Source organism: Toxorhynchites rutilus, chromosome 1 (genome assembly GCF_029784135.1).
Source record: "Toxorhynchites rutilus septentrionalis strain SRP chromosome 1, ASM2978413v1, whole genome shotgun sequence".
NCBI lineage: Eukaryota > Metazoa > Arthropoda > Insecta > Diptera > Culicidae > Toxorhynchites > Toxorhynchites rutilus.
In genome coordinates this window covers 186,870,072-186,883,934 of record NC_073744.1, presented here as the reverse complement: position 1 = coordinate 186,883,934, position 13,863 = coordinate 186,870,072, and the positions used below count along the sequence as shown (strand labels likewise).

General features: G+C 38.2%; 1 protein-coding gene across 1 annotated transcript in view; it reads right to left on the bottom strand.

Annotated features, from left to right (window-relative positions):
• Positions 1-13,863, bottom strand: part of LOC129761839 (uncharacterized) — a 111,193-nt gene that overhangs the window by 30,129 nt on the left and 67,201 nt on the right. The gene's annotated exons all lie outside the window — the stretch shown is intronic.

Below are 13,863 nucleotides of genomic sequence, written 5' to 3'. Positions count from 1 at the left end.
CCTCACAGTTTCAAACAAACTGCTTGCGTTTCAGGGCAGATCTCGATCCTTCGCCGACCAGCACCCTCAGCAACGATGTTGTCTTGTCGATGTCCTCACGAAAAATGAATGTAGTGATCCCCGATAATCGTTCGATTAATCGATTAATCGAATACTTCCTACAGAAATCGATTATTAATCGAACGAATACTGCACAACCAATAATCGAAGCGAACGAATAATTTACGTCGATTAATCGATTCAAACCCAGAGAGAAAAAAACGTACGGCCGCTTCAGTTTTATCATGAAAATCAATCATTATCTTTGACGCTTCCCTAAGTTCGTAAACGAAGCTCAATGCCGTCAACGCGAATTGAGCTTCGTTTACGACTTTATGGGAGCGTAAAAGATAAAAATTGATTTTCAGGCGGAATGAACACTTTTTAGATTCCATATGGCTTTCTAGCAAATGAGAAATATTAGTCTAATTAATTATTTCTCTCGATTAATCGATTATTTGGGGCGATTAATCGTATCGAATAATAAACTACTGAAAACTATTCGATTAGCTGATGAACGATTAATTTCAAAATTCGGGGATCACTAAATGAATGCATCTCACCACCAGAATATCGCTTAAGTATGCTTTTTGTGCGTGATTGAATCGAGAGAAGGCGTGGTTTACGATGGCAATTTGGAAGGCAAACTAGAGGGGAATGAACTCTCTGAGCTCGGAACTTTCGGCGACTGAGCAATGATCGATTACGGGCGCATACAATATTGGATACGGAAATATCCTACTGATGTGGAAGAATAATCTTCAGAAGCTAACCTGTTAATTGCGATTGATTGAAAAATCACAAAACCAAATGTATTTGGTCACAGTGTTACATGGATAGAAAACATTCAAATAAACTCTTTCACATGAATGTATTTTTAAATTCCCAGAGGAACTGGCAGATTATTTTCAGTAACGATTAGATTTTTCCACATTTTCCTCGATACTGGAAGCCCACCAGTGGTTAATGCTAACTCGATAACCATCTGTTAATAGCACTTGATTGAATCATATTTGGTAACAGTGTTACATGGATAGAAAACATTAAAATAAACTCATTCACATGAATGTATTTTTAAATTCCCAGAGGAACTGGCAGATTATTTTCCGGATCTTTCTCGATGCTGAATGGCATCCAAACGGAAAGAATTCCGCGCGTGTATGTGTGTGTGTGTGTAGCGGCTGCTTCGAGATCTTCCCGGGGAACCGTTTGTGGCATCACTCTCCTCCTGATGGATTCCCTTCTGGGTCCAATCTTAGATCGAATCCACTGTTTATACTCTAGGTAAGTATTCCCCTTCATTCTTCTATTTTTCCTTTGTTCACGGAGACTTTAAATCCTACGATTTCCCCTCCGTTGGTCGTCGATAAGTTGCTCGCTATCGAAAGCTCTGTTCGGGAAAGCATACAAATGGACAGAACAAATGTATGGGAAAATGGAAACGCTTAAAGTTTTCATGAATTTTTACCATTTACAAACCAGGGGATTCTAATGTATAGTATATTAAACAAATCTTACGGAATTTCCAATTCGTTTAGTATGTAAATCGCCAAAATCCGTTCGCGGCAAAACTAGTTATTAATGTTAACTTTATTTCATAAAAACGTGACCTGTTTTCTGATTTGGCACCCTTAATGAAAGACGTAGTTCTACGTCAAAAGGGTGTTACATACCACAGAATAGCAAAAAAAAAAAATCAAAGTTTGTCCAGAAAGTGTTAAAAGAATCTTCGCAAAGTTCGGTAATGAGTGTTTTTCCGAGGATCTCAGCAGAAGTGGACGAAAACCCGGACCAAGTAATCCCGAGTTGGAACGAAAAGTTGTGAACTATATTCAGAAGAACAGGTCTGCATCCATTCGTAATTTGGCCAAGAAGTTCAAAACCAGTGTTGGGGTAATTCGGCGGATTAAACAAAGACATAGTCTAAATACCTTTAAAATGCAAAAAGTGGCCAAACAAACACCGGAGCAGCGAGATCACGCAATACATTCTTATGTATGACGAAATATATACCAAAGAAGATTCCAGAACGCTGCCGGGACCTCCATTTCATACCAAATCGTTTGTAGAGAGTGTACCATTAGTGGATACGACTGTTGCGATGGGAAAATTCGGCCAAAAAGACATGCGATCGTCAACTTTTTTCACGAAAGGGACAACAAATGCTCAAATTTATGTGGAAGAATGCTTGAAGAAGAGATTGCTTCCACTTCATAGAAAGCACGAGGTTCTTCCTCTATTCTGGCCGGATTTGGCACTATGCCAAATCCACTCTACAATGGTTTTCGGAAAACAACATGATGTTCGTCGAAAAAGGCCCACCTATTTGTCCACAGCTGCGGCCAATTGAACGTTACTGGGCAATTGTCAAGGCAGAGTTCAAGGAAGGAAGTACAGTGTTTAAAAATATGTCAGAGTTCAAGAAGAATTGGTCTGCAGCGTTCAGAAAGTGTACTAATAAAGGGTGTGTCACATCAAATTGCATCACGGAAAAAACGCTGTAGAAATTCGCCCAGTAGACCGATCCTTTTGAAAATTTTAGACAGTAAAATAAAAACTATTAAAAAACTTTTGGCATTTTCTTTTATTTCATACTTCGAGCCCAAGCCCGTATGCTCGCACCTTCCTCTTTACCCCGTCCATAAGGTTCTGTACAACGTCAGGTTGTAGTTTTTTTTGAACAGAAATCCATTTTCTCTTGAAGTCCGCCTCCGATTTGACAACTTTTGGGTTCTTCCGGAGGGCCTGCTTCATAATCGCCCAATATTTCTCTATTGGGCGAAGCTCCGGCGCGTTGGGCGGGTTCATTTCCTGTGGCACGAAGGTGACCCCGTTGGCTCCGCTTTCTGCAAGAGCAGATCGCTTGCCACACCATGTACTTTTTGGCAAACTTGGATAGTTTCTGCTTGCGAATCTCCTCCGGAACGCTGAATTTGTCCTCTGCGGAGAAGAACAACAGGCCCGGCAGCTGATGAAAGTCCGCTTTGACGTAGGTTTCGTCGTCCATTACCAGGCAATGCGGCTTCGTCAGCATTTCGGTATACAGCTTCCGGGCTCGCGTCTTCCCCACCATGTTTTGCCTTTCGTCGCGCTTAGGAGCCTTCTAAACATTGTATGTACGCAGGCCCTCCCGCTGCTAGGTCCGCTGGACGAATGAACTTGACAAATTCAGCTTATTGGCGACATCCCGGATCGAACTTCTCGGATCACGTCTAAACTGCTTAACTACGCGCTTGTAATCTTTTTCACTGACGGAGCATCCATTTTTGCCGTTCTTCATCTTCCGGTCGATGGTTAGGTTCTCGAAGTATCGTTTTAGTACTCTGCTGACCGTGGATTGGACGATTCCCAGCATCTTACCGATGTCCCGATGTGACAACTCCGGATTCTCGAAATGAGTGCACAGGATTAATTCACGACGCTCTTTTTCGTTCGACGACATTTTTCCAAATTTACGAAAAATTGACAGTGAAGCATGGCCAACGTGATCTATACACTCTTATCTGATTATAAGCGAAAGCTGAAGATATAATTCCTAAAAATTAAATTTCTACAGCGTTTTTTCCGTGATGCAATTTGATGTGACACACCCTTTATTACGGTGCAGAATTTGATGAGTGGAGTTAAATTTAAGGCTCGATCATATTCTAGAAATCAACAAGCTTGAACTTTCCATTTCATTGCTATGTAAACATAATATTCTTTAATAAAATTAATTTTTGTAAATACTTTCTGAACGTTTTCAGTTTTATTTTGATGTTTGAAAGTTTAAGACTACTTTTCGATACACTCCTTACTTGTTGGAATTTATCGATTGGTTGTTTGGAAGAAACTCATAAAGCAGAATTCCTCTCCCATCCTAGACACAAAGATATCTAAGATATTCCACTAGACTTTGAAGATATCTAATGATGGTTCATTTTGCTCACCCAAAGATTTTTTGACGTAGGACTACGTCTTTCATTTCTATACTTGGGTATGAGCTAAAAGTTTCGAAAACGAGTGCGTTACATTCGAAGAACAAGATTTTGAGCGTTGATATCACTTTGCCGGTTGCACTAAACATGATAACCACTTCTTCAAAAGATAAAATACCTACGCGTTATATGTTTGTTAGTCATTGATCCAAAAACTTGTTTTACTTAGTTGTGGCTGTGACGAGGCTAGAGAATATTTTCCTCTGCTCTTCTTGTCTTTTCTTGGCTTGTGTTGAATTAAAGAGACTTTCAACTTCTGCGGTTCATTCGTCTCTAGCCCTGAGAAGGGTTTTTGTTTGACAAACTTACTTCAAACTCCTTCTCCACCTGCCTTGAAAAATACACTTCATTGTCGTTCAATTGTATGGATTCGATAGTGGAGAATACGAAATGTTGATATGGGATGGAGAACATTTCACAATCTTTGCAAATGCCGCAATCGATCGATGATTCCAATTGGTGGGGAGTGTGTACAACCCGACGAACGAACCTTGAGCTCGGTCTGACAGCTGATGAGAACACATCACACGGGAAATCGGGCCCTTTTCTCGTTCCAGCCGCAGTAGAGGTAAGATGTTTTATCGAATTTCGGGGCAAGATAGTATACCTCACGGAGCTCGGTTATTTGCATTGGCGATCCTGATAGGTGCTGGAATTTTCTGTTGCACGGCGCGTGGCGATGGTTATTAAGCGTGGTGAGAAAGTGAAATGAGTGTCCAAGTAAGTATCGAAAAATATAATTCGTAAAAGTGAAAATCGAATTTAGTAAATAGCGTGCAATTTGTGAGGAATTTTCAACCAAATTTTGGTTCATTTTGTCTCCGAGTTCAATTTTATATAAAAAAACATTCAGAAAAACGGGTTTATATTAGCAAAATTCACAAGTTTTTCGGTGTTTCTGAACACAACACTGAAAAAAAATCTACGCGAGTCGTGTATTTTTTTAAAATTTGCTTCTTCGGATTTAAGGATTGTGTGATTCCCACATGTCACATGGTAGATGAAAGTGATGAACTTTTTTTTCCGCGATGGATAAGAAAAGAAGTGGCTCCTGATGAGTGCGCTAGATTCTATTGAAAGCGGATCGAGACGACCGCGTTAGGTTCATTTTACTTTTACTATTTTACTTCCTCCACGAAGGAAGTGAGGTCCGAAGTGAAGTTTCTTTCAGACACCAAGTTCCCCTAGAAGGTGCTGCTGTGGACGACAATCAGTGAGAAAGAGATGTCAAAGCCTCTCTTTAGCTCCGGACTAGCCGTGAACGGGAAATTTATAGAACGAAGTGCCTGCCGGAAGTTGTGTCGTTCGTCAAGAAATACCATAAGGGCGAAGACGTGGTGACCTGGCCACATATGGCGACGGCCCACTACTCGAAGCGATTGTTAGAGGAGATGGAGCGGCTGAATATCAATGTGGTACCCAAGTCGGTGAATCCGTAATGTCCCTCAGCTGTGTCCCATCGAGAATTTCTTAGCAAACCTGAAGCGTGAGATCTACTAAAACAATTTTGTCGCGAAAACTGAGAAGAAATTGATAAAAAAAAACGAAGAAAGAACTCAAAAACATGCCTACACGCATGTTTTCGTCCGCCATGGCGGATGTTCCAGTTAACTGCCGGAAGCCCGCTCGCAAGGGCGTAGAATTTTTTTTGCAAGTAAGCTAATATAATTACCTTCCGTGGGAAATTTATCAAACTCAATAATCTGTCTTAGTTTTTTATCACCATCCTTTTTTTAATGCAAACGTTTTTATATAAATCGTTTATTTTTACAGGCTCAGTTACATTAGTTTAAAGGAGCCGAATTCTTAAGTATATGTTTTAAAACTATACATAAATAATTTTCCTAACACTATGGTTAGTAAGGTGGAAAACCGATTACTCGCGGTTTACTCGAGTTTAGAGGGTGACATCTTTCAGGAAAGGGATGGGATATAAGGGAATTGTTACAATGTTGATGATCACACTCGATTCTTAAATCTATTGTATATTTACATTTCAACTTATTTTACTGTTTATACCAAGGGGGCCAATCGCTCGCAATGGATGAAAAGGAGGGTATAAGGACATAGGTACAATCACACACGAAGATCGATAGCTTTAAGGAGAACATATATTTGGGTCATGTAATCAAGGTCTAACCGAGCCAACACATCTCTCACCGGCACAAATGCAAACGTTATTTTATCATTCTAATTTGAGTGGAGACTGACACAACGATATATAGACGACTCAAATCTGATCAGCCGTTCTCTTGTGATGATTTATACGTAAGCGGGAAAAACCTTGTTATATATATATATATATATATATATATATATATATATATATATATATATATATAAGATTTTGAAGCATAATCGTGGCTTTAGATAAGATAAACAGTGTTATTTATTTATTGCAAAGATGACGATGATTTTTATCGACTAGATGACGTAGACTTTTGCATCTTTTCGCCACATGAAAAAGCAGTATTATACGCTACATATGAAAGCCAATATAATTCTCATTCAGACTGTTTCGAATGCTATATGAATAAAATTGGTGAGTGGCGGAAAAATATTATTGAGATCAAGCCCTAACTACTACTGGATCGTTATTTTGAAAAATCTGTGTCTACAGATTCTTGGTTCCAAAAAGTCTGAAAAATCTGTATAAATACAGAATATTCTGTATATATGATAACCCTGATCTAGAGGTGTGATTCCTCTGAGTCAGTACAGAATAGCAAGTAGCATGATATTTTATACTTGCACGTATTGAAATTGTTGTTGTTTCCATGCGGTGCCAAAGATTGATTGATGCACTTATGAGATGGATAATGGTGACGGTGCAACAAGAATATAATCGCCTGTGGTCGTGTGTGCGTGTATCGAAAGCGAAACAAGCCACCGGAACAGCATTCGCGATAATTTTTTAATGCATTGTATTGTTCTTGCGATGGCAAGAATGAATCATCAATCAATTATCGTCAACTGATTTCACAGAAAAACTTTTCCAGGACGATAAAAACATGCTACTATACAGTTATTTCTAACTTTTCGAACTATTCTACAGTTATATCCGAAGTTATACACAAGCGAATTGAATAATATAATAGCGTAGTTCTACGTCAACATGGCGATCGTGTTTTGGACACAACCCCCTATATTATTTTTTGAAAACAAGTCACTTGATATTTGATGGTTTTCGCTTTCGAATCAATTTGTACAGCCTACTGTCTGATTTTCGGAAGCTACTTTAAACCCATTGTGAAACATATGAAGGCAAGGCAAGATGATCAATCTACCCAGCAAGGCAAGTTTTCTACAATATTAGATGCGAGATTTGATTCGAAATTAGGAAATGCGTTTTTTATTATCATTTGACAGAAAAATTGTATAATAATTAAAAATAACACAAATCGTCACGATAAGATAAACCAGATGACTGTTTTTGTCTCAGCTTTCAAAATTGAGTATCGAATATCGAAAAAATAAACTGTAGAAAATAACGCCAATAAACTGGTCCAGCTCAAATGAACTAGAATATTCGACAGGCAAATCTTCATCAGACGAATGTGTATCGTTTCGACCTTAGTCTACCCAATTTTGTCCCACCCTACACAGTAGGGTGGGGGATGCTGGATTGCATGATGAAATGCAATTTGTTAAACTTTATGTTTCTCCCATTTGCCGACACCGGAGAACAAAAGTGCACAGCAGTAATAATAGACCAGCCAAATCGGCAACAAAAATGGGAAAACATAATGCTCTTAATGGATGTAAGTGTCGTTAACCCCCGGGAGGGTTGTTGATGTAATTCAAGAGCTCTCATACACACAGTTGTTGCTCTATTCGCAGTGCGGTGTGGTACCAGGGAGAGGTATGTACATTTAGGTACTTGAAGATTCTCACTTTACCTTGATGCTGTCACCCTAATAATGTACTTATGTTGATGTTGTTTTTTTTTGACGATTTTCTTTCTACCGACTGTGAATGAAGTACCCTGCTGAAAAAAGGGTACTGTCGAGGGGTTGTTTTGCGCGCGTATTATCAATATTTTGGAGATTAATCTCGGTCGGATTGACAAGGGAGTAATTGGAATGATTCCCTCCTCTTGAGCCGATATAATCCCTGTTGCCCAGCTCAGCATGAAGCTTGCGTTTTTCATTCGAATTTATTGCTGTTGAGTCGGTGTGGGTGGTGATGTGTGTGGCAAGATAGCACACGTAAAATCAATGTTTGGTTTTTGGGAAACGTGTGAATTGTTAACTATCTCGATTACAGCTTTCCTGCACGAATCATAGTTATTATTAACGATGAGAACCACTGTTCAAAGAGGAGGCGATCTGGCGTTGTTCAATAACTCAACGACGAATTGGAATTTGCAAATCATTTTTTTTGTTTCGAAAAACGTGATATAGACGAAACATTTACAGAACATAAATACAACATAAATTCGAGAGTGATATAGACGAGACGTGATAAAAACGTGATATAATCGCGACATTACTGTATTTTAAATAGTGAGTTTATTCCCCCTGAAATGCGTTATGGTTTTCATTTCACGATGACAGAACATGTAGCCTGATGCCGTCAACGCGAAATCGCGATGTCGACTTCTAATTGAGGACCATAATTTGGGTAAATATAGCGCTCTCTAGTCCAAACCATGTAAACAGTCAAAAAGAAACACAATCAATAATTACAAAAACAAAATCCAAGTTTTTACAAGTGTAATATTATTTCGAGAAAGATTAGCATTAGACCTTAATTTGATATGACGAGCACCAAAATCGGTTTAGTAATTCAATAATTATGAATTGTTGAAACAGGTCATTTTTGGAAATAAGTGGAAAAAATTTTATTTTTCGGACCAGCCTAAAATGAAAATGGTCACCCTAATGAAAAAATTAAAGAAAATACGGGTCTAGTACTTTGCGAAAAGGCACAAAACTACCACTTTTCACGAAAACCTGAGAACCACTACATCGGTTTGACATGGAATGGCAGAAATACAGCAGGAATAAAGGTGTGTTCCAAATTTCAGATGAATCAGTCAACAGGAACGAGATTTTCCATGAATAACTGTCTCCTACTAGTCAAGCCCCTTCATTTGATACCCATATTGATGGGTGCGGAATATAAAGCAGACATGAGAAAATATACATCTATATACTATGTTTTTAATTATCAATTCATTTAATTTGCACTTAAATCAATCGATTTTTGAGCACTTTACTTAACAATATCGGGAAAAGGCAAATGAATAGCCATGCCACTTCAAGAAAACGAGAGAATCGAGAGGGAATTTAGAGGGAGAGCATTTGGATACTCTATGTTGGATATTGCATTGCATTTGATGATTTCTAAATTTTTCATTTATTCGATTATCGATTAATCGTCGGGACATTTTTCAATATTCGATTTATTCGAATAATTGTTTTTCTATATTCGATTAATCGAGCGAATATTTCATTTTCATTCTGGTCGTGTGGTCTATCGGGTTGTCGATGTTAGATGGTTGGATAAAAAAAGTGTTTATTTATTTATTACAATAATCAACAGGCAGAATCTATGCGCTAATGATATTTAAATGGGTTCATATTCTCTTAAAATTACGTTTAATAGCTACCCTACATAAATTGAAATCAAAGCCCTCTGCAACTCTGTTGAACATTCTGAGCAGACCGGATATACTACCGTAGGTCGCGTAATTTGTTCGCCGGACCGGTATACGCAGCAAATTTTGGTTCCGCAGACTTCTTGGAGGCACCTGTAGTTGGAATGAACGGAGCAACGCCGGACACTCTGTTTTCGACGTCAGGACATCAGACACTAGCATAGCACGGGCGACATTGCGGCGAACAGCTAAGGTGTCTAAATTGATTAGAAGGCATCTACTATCATAGCTGGGTAGCCGAAACGGATCCCTCCACGGCAAGCGTCGAAGAGAAAAGCGCACAAACCTGCGCTGTACAGCTTCAATTCTGTCGACACCATTTTGGTAGTAAGGACTCCAAACTTGACAGCCGTACTCAAGAGTCGAACGTACCAGCGAGCAGTACAAAGACTTCAAGCAATATATGTCATTGAAATCTTTACCGATTCGAAACAAAAAGCCCAGACTTCTGGAAGCTTTGCCCACAATATATGAAATGTGCTGCTGGAACGATAGTTTGCTGTCTAGAAGTACCCCTAGATCTTTGATACAGTTGGTTCTCTCGATGGAAGTATCCAAGAGTTTATGATCGAACAAGATCGGTTCCTTTTTTCTTGAATAGGTGATAATAGCACATTTACTTGGCTTCACCTTCATGCAATTAGCAATACACCATTCGGCAAAACTATCCAGCTGTTGCTGAAGTAGGCAGGCATGGGCAGTCGAGTTGATTATAAAATAAATTTTCATATCGTCGGCGAATGACAAGCGCGGAAGGTTCAGCTTAAAACTCATTGAAGTACAAGAGGAAAATCAACGGCCCCAGGTGGCTGCCTTGAGGAATCCCAGATGGCGCGTCAAATTTGCGCGAGAAATGATGTTGGATTGTGTTGGATTAAAGAATTTATATAGCCAAATTCTTAACCTAAAAATGCATTAACCCTGAGAAAGATTCCTTCTTCCATTAGTCGCGATTACAGTGACAATTATTCGATATATTCATATTTTGATTTTAAATTATTCGATACAAAATTGCTCGATTATGATTTTAGATATTCGATTGTTTGAATTAATCGAACGATTAACCGACGTCTCTAATTGCATCGAGTTTAGAATCCATTCTGTGTACGATTTCTGGAGCGAAAGGTATCTCCCGAGGTAAAAGATGGCCTCTAAGTGTTGCGAATCTGGTCACGGCAATGGGGGTTTGAGAAAATACGTAATCCGCCATTTTGTAGCGGCCGTGTTCCAAATTTCAGATTATTCAGAAAACAGGAAGGGGGTCAAATTTCTATTAATGTGGGACAGCGCTACAGATAAACTCGTTACACACAAACAGGGCAAGCTAAATCAAACCGTTTGAAAATTGAATAAATGTATGTCTGTCTATAAAAATGAAGATTTTGTTTTCCCAAAAATCGACATAAACTTTTCGGACAACTCAATATGAGCTATCCTGATTTCTTTCTAATTTTTATTTTCATTCATCCTGATTATTGAAAATTATAGTTGGCAACTCTGGTGTAGAGAGCATAAACTGCGGTTGATTACAATCCTCAGTAGAAAACTGCCAAATACCTTTGGTAATTTTTTTGTACATATTGCCAACCTGGGTCATGCGAATTTTGGTAGTCAAATCAACAAATTTGGCAGTCAAACAGAATCCAATCGAAATGTCAAAAGAGATCCAACAATCAGGAATACTTTTCTTACAATATTCCACTACATAGAGAAAGTATTGTTATTAACCCTTTCACGTACAACATCGAGTCTCACTCGATGTGAAATTATTGTGCCAAAACGTACAACATCGAGTCTCTCTCGTGGTGCGCTTGCACACCACAAGGCGCTGAGACGCTCAGCAGAGTAGTGGAATTACTCGATGCGTGACCCATCGAAGCGTTTGCATTTGGTTCGCTCTTTTGGAAATCAAATCGTACGCGAAGGGGTTAAAGGTGAAAATAATCGATTTAACAAGAATGAACGAATGAACTACATTTTTTCATCAATTAGTGCTAGCGTTTCATATCACAAGGGCCCAACTGATAAAAATATCTGCCAAAAGGCAGGTACTGAAATTTCAGTATAATAGGCTTCTAAACATATATAAACTTGATTATAATTCAAATGTCTGGTGTTTATTATTCTGAACGATAGAATTATATTATTTGAACTTTTTCCCAACTAAAAAATACGAATTATGCAAATTCCAACAGTTATTCCAATTCTGGTTCAGTCAAAAAGGTAAATAAACAAAGCCCGAGGCACGAACACGTTTGATCCTTTTATACACTGGAGGAAAACATTAGTAAATGCAGCTACCAAATCTTTAGTAGTTGAAACATTGGTAAAATGTACGCATTTTTTGTACATATTACCAAAACTTTGTAAAACGGATGTCTTATGCAATACACATCCCTACTAAAGATTCGTACATTTTACTTCATAGCATGAGTAACCTTGATTGTTTTCATTTCTAGGAACTGTAATGTGCGTACTTCGCAGTCATCGTTTCTCTTGAGGAAACAAAGCTATTCGGAGGTAAGTATTTTTTTGGTTTTTATTAGATTCAAATATATGTAACTTTTTTTTCTCTTCGGCGAAAACAAATTCTCGACCACAAAGATATCGAGAACTTATTTTCGCTGCGGGAAAACAAAAGTTTAATTCGTTGTATTGAAATCTTAATAGACCGAATCTTATAAAAATAAACTTCAACACAATCCTTTCCCTTTTAATTTTCAGCTTCTAACCTTGAATTTAAATTGCACAGTTGACTGGTGGAATATTTAATGTATATTAGACTGAGCATGTGCAACACAAATAAATCTCAGGTAATCACAAATGTTTCATCACAAACCCATATTTATAACTAACCATAATCATACATCAGGAAACGGGAGAGCAAATAATGCGGATTAAATGTACTGCGATCTGGTCCCATCAACTGCCAACTAATCAGTTGTTCCTGTCCTAAAGGATGAAAATGTGCAACAGGAAAAGAAGCAAAACCTTGATGAGTGAGAGTCTGAAAAAACATATGAGATTGATTCGGTCGAGGCTGCGAATAAATCTGTCTATTTGCACGAGCAATGTTTAGATGTAGAATGTAGGATATAGGAAATTACTGTGTAAAAGATAATGTATGATTGAAGACAGGTTTATAAATAAGAATTAATTATCAACAACATAATGTCATTATCCCTTATCATTATCTCTTACAAATAAAAAACAACGTTTTCACTGATGCTGCTCCAATGGTGGGCCAACATGCCCACCATCCTACAAAAATAATGCCTACAAATTTCCTTTTGTAAGATGTACCAATGATTAGTAGGGTAGAAAATGACGAACGAATTGGTAACATTTACGAAAAAAATCGTCATATATACTAAATTTTCCTCCCAGTGTAGGAGAAACCAAGGCGCCTAGAAGTATATCCTAAGGTGGGCCAACTTGCTAAAAGCACCCTTCACCCATCTTGGAAGTCTACTGTGTTTTGTTTGTAAACAAAACACAATACGCTAGTGCCGAAGCTCGCTGCTGATCAGTCTGTCTCTCTCACGCTTCAAGCAAATAATTCCCCTTCTGCTTTCTTCCGTACTGTTTTCATAAACCGCTCTCCTAACCAACTTAGTGACGAAACGGCCTCACCTTCGGATATACTTCTAGGCGCCTTGGGCGCAGGGATGCCAGGTGATTTTTTCAAATGTCTTCACATGGTACGAAAAAATGTCTTCAAATGTCTTCACAATCATATCGAAGGAAACTAATGATAACTGTGATAACTCAATTTGTTTAATTCAGTTTCTAAGTTTTGGTTGTAACTCAAACCATATCCATAAAGAATTTGAAGTAAAATTCGCTTCGTATTTCAATTCATTCTATATACTCGTGGATTTTCTGCTTGGAAAAGCGAGCGAATGACGCTGAGACAAACTTCTTTTGACAATATTATTGGTCAATAGTTAGAACTTTATGGAAATAATATCTCTCAAAAATTCACTTACGGTGCATTACTGAATTGTCTTCGCATATTTCATAGTGTCTTCAAAATATCTTCACAAATCAAATGTCTTCACCGAAAGTCAAATGTCTTCAAAATGAAGACATGTCTTCAAACCTGGCATCTCTGCTTGGGAGAAACATCTCTTTTTTTTCTTCTCGTTGGCACAGACCTACTGATCCATAATTGAGAGAAACATC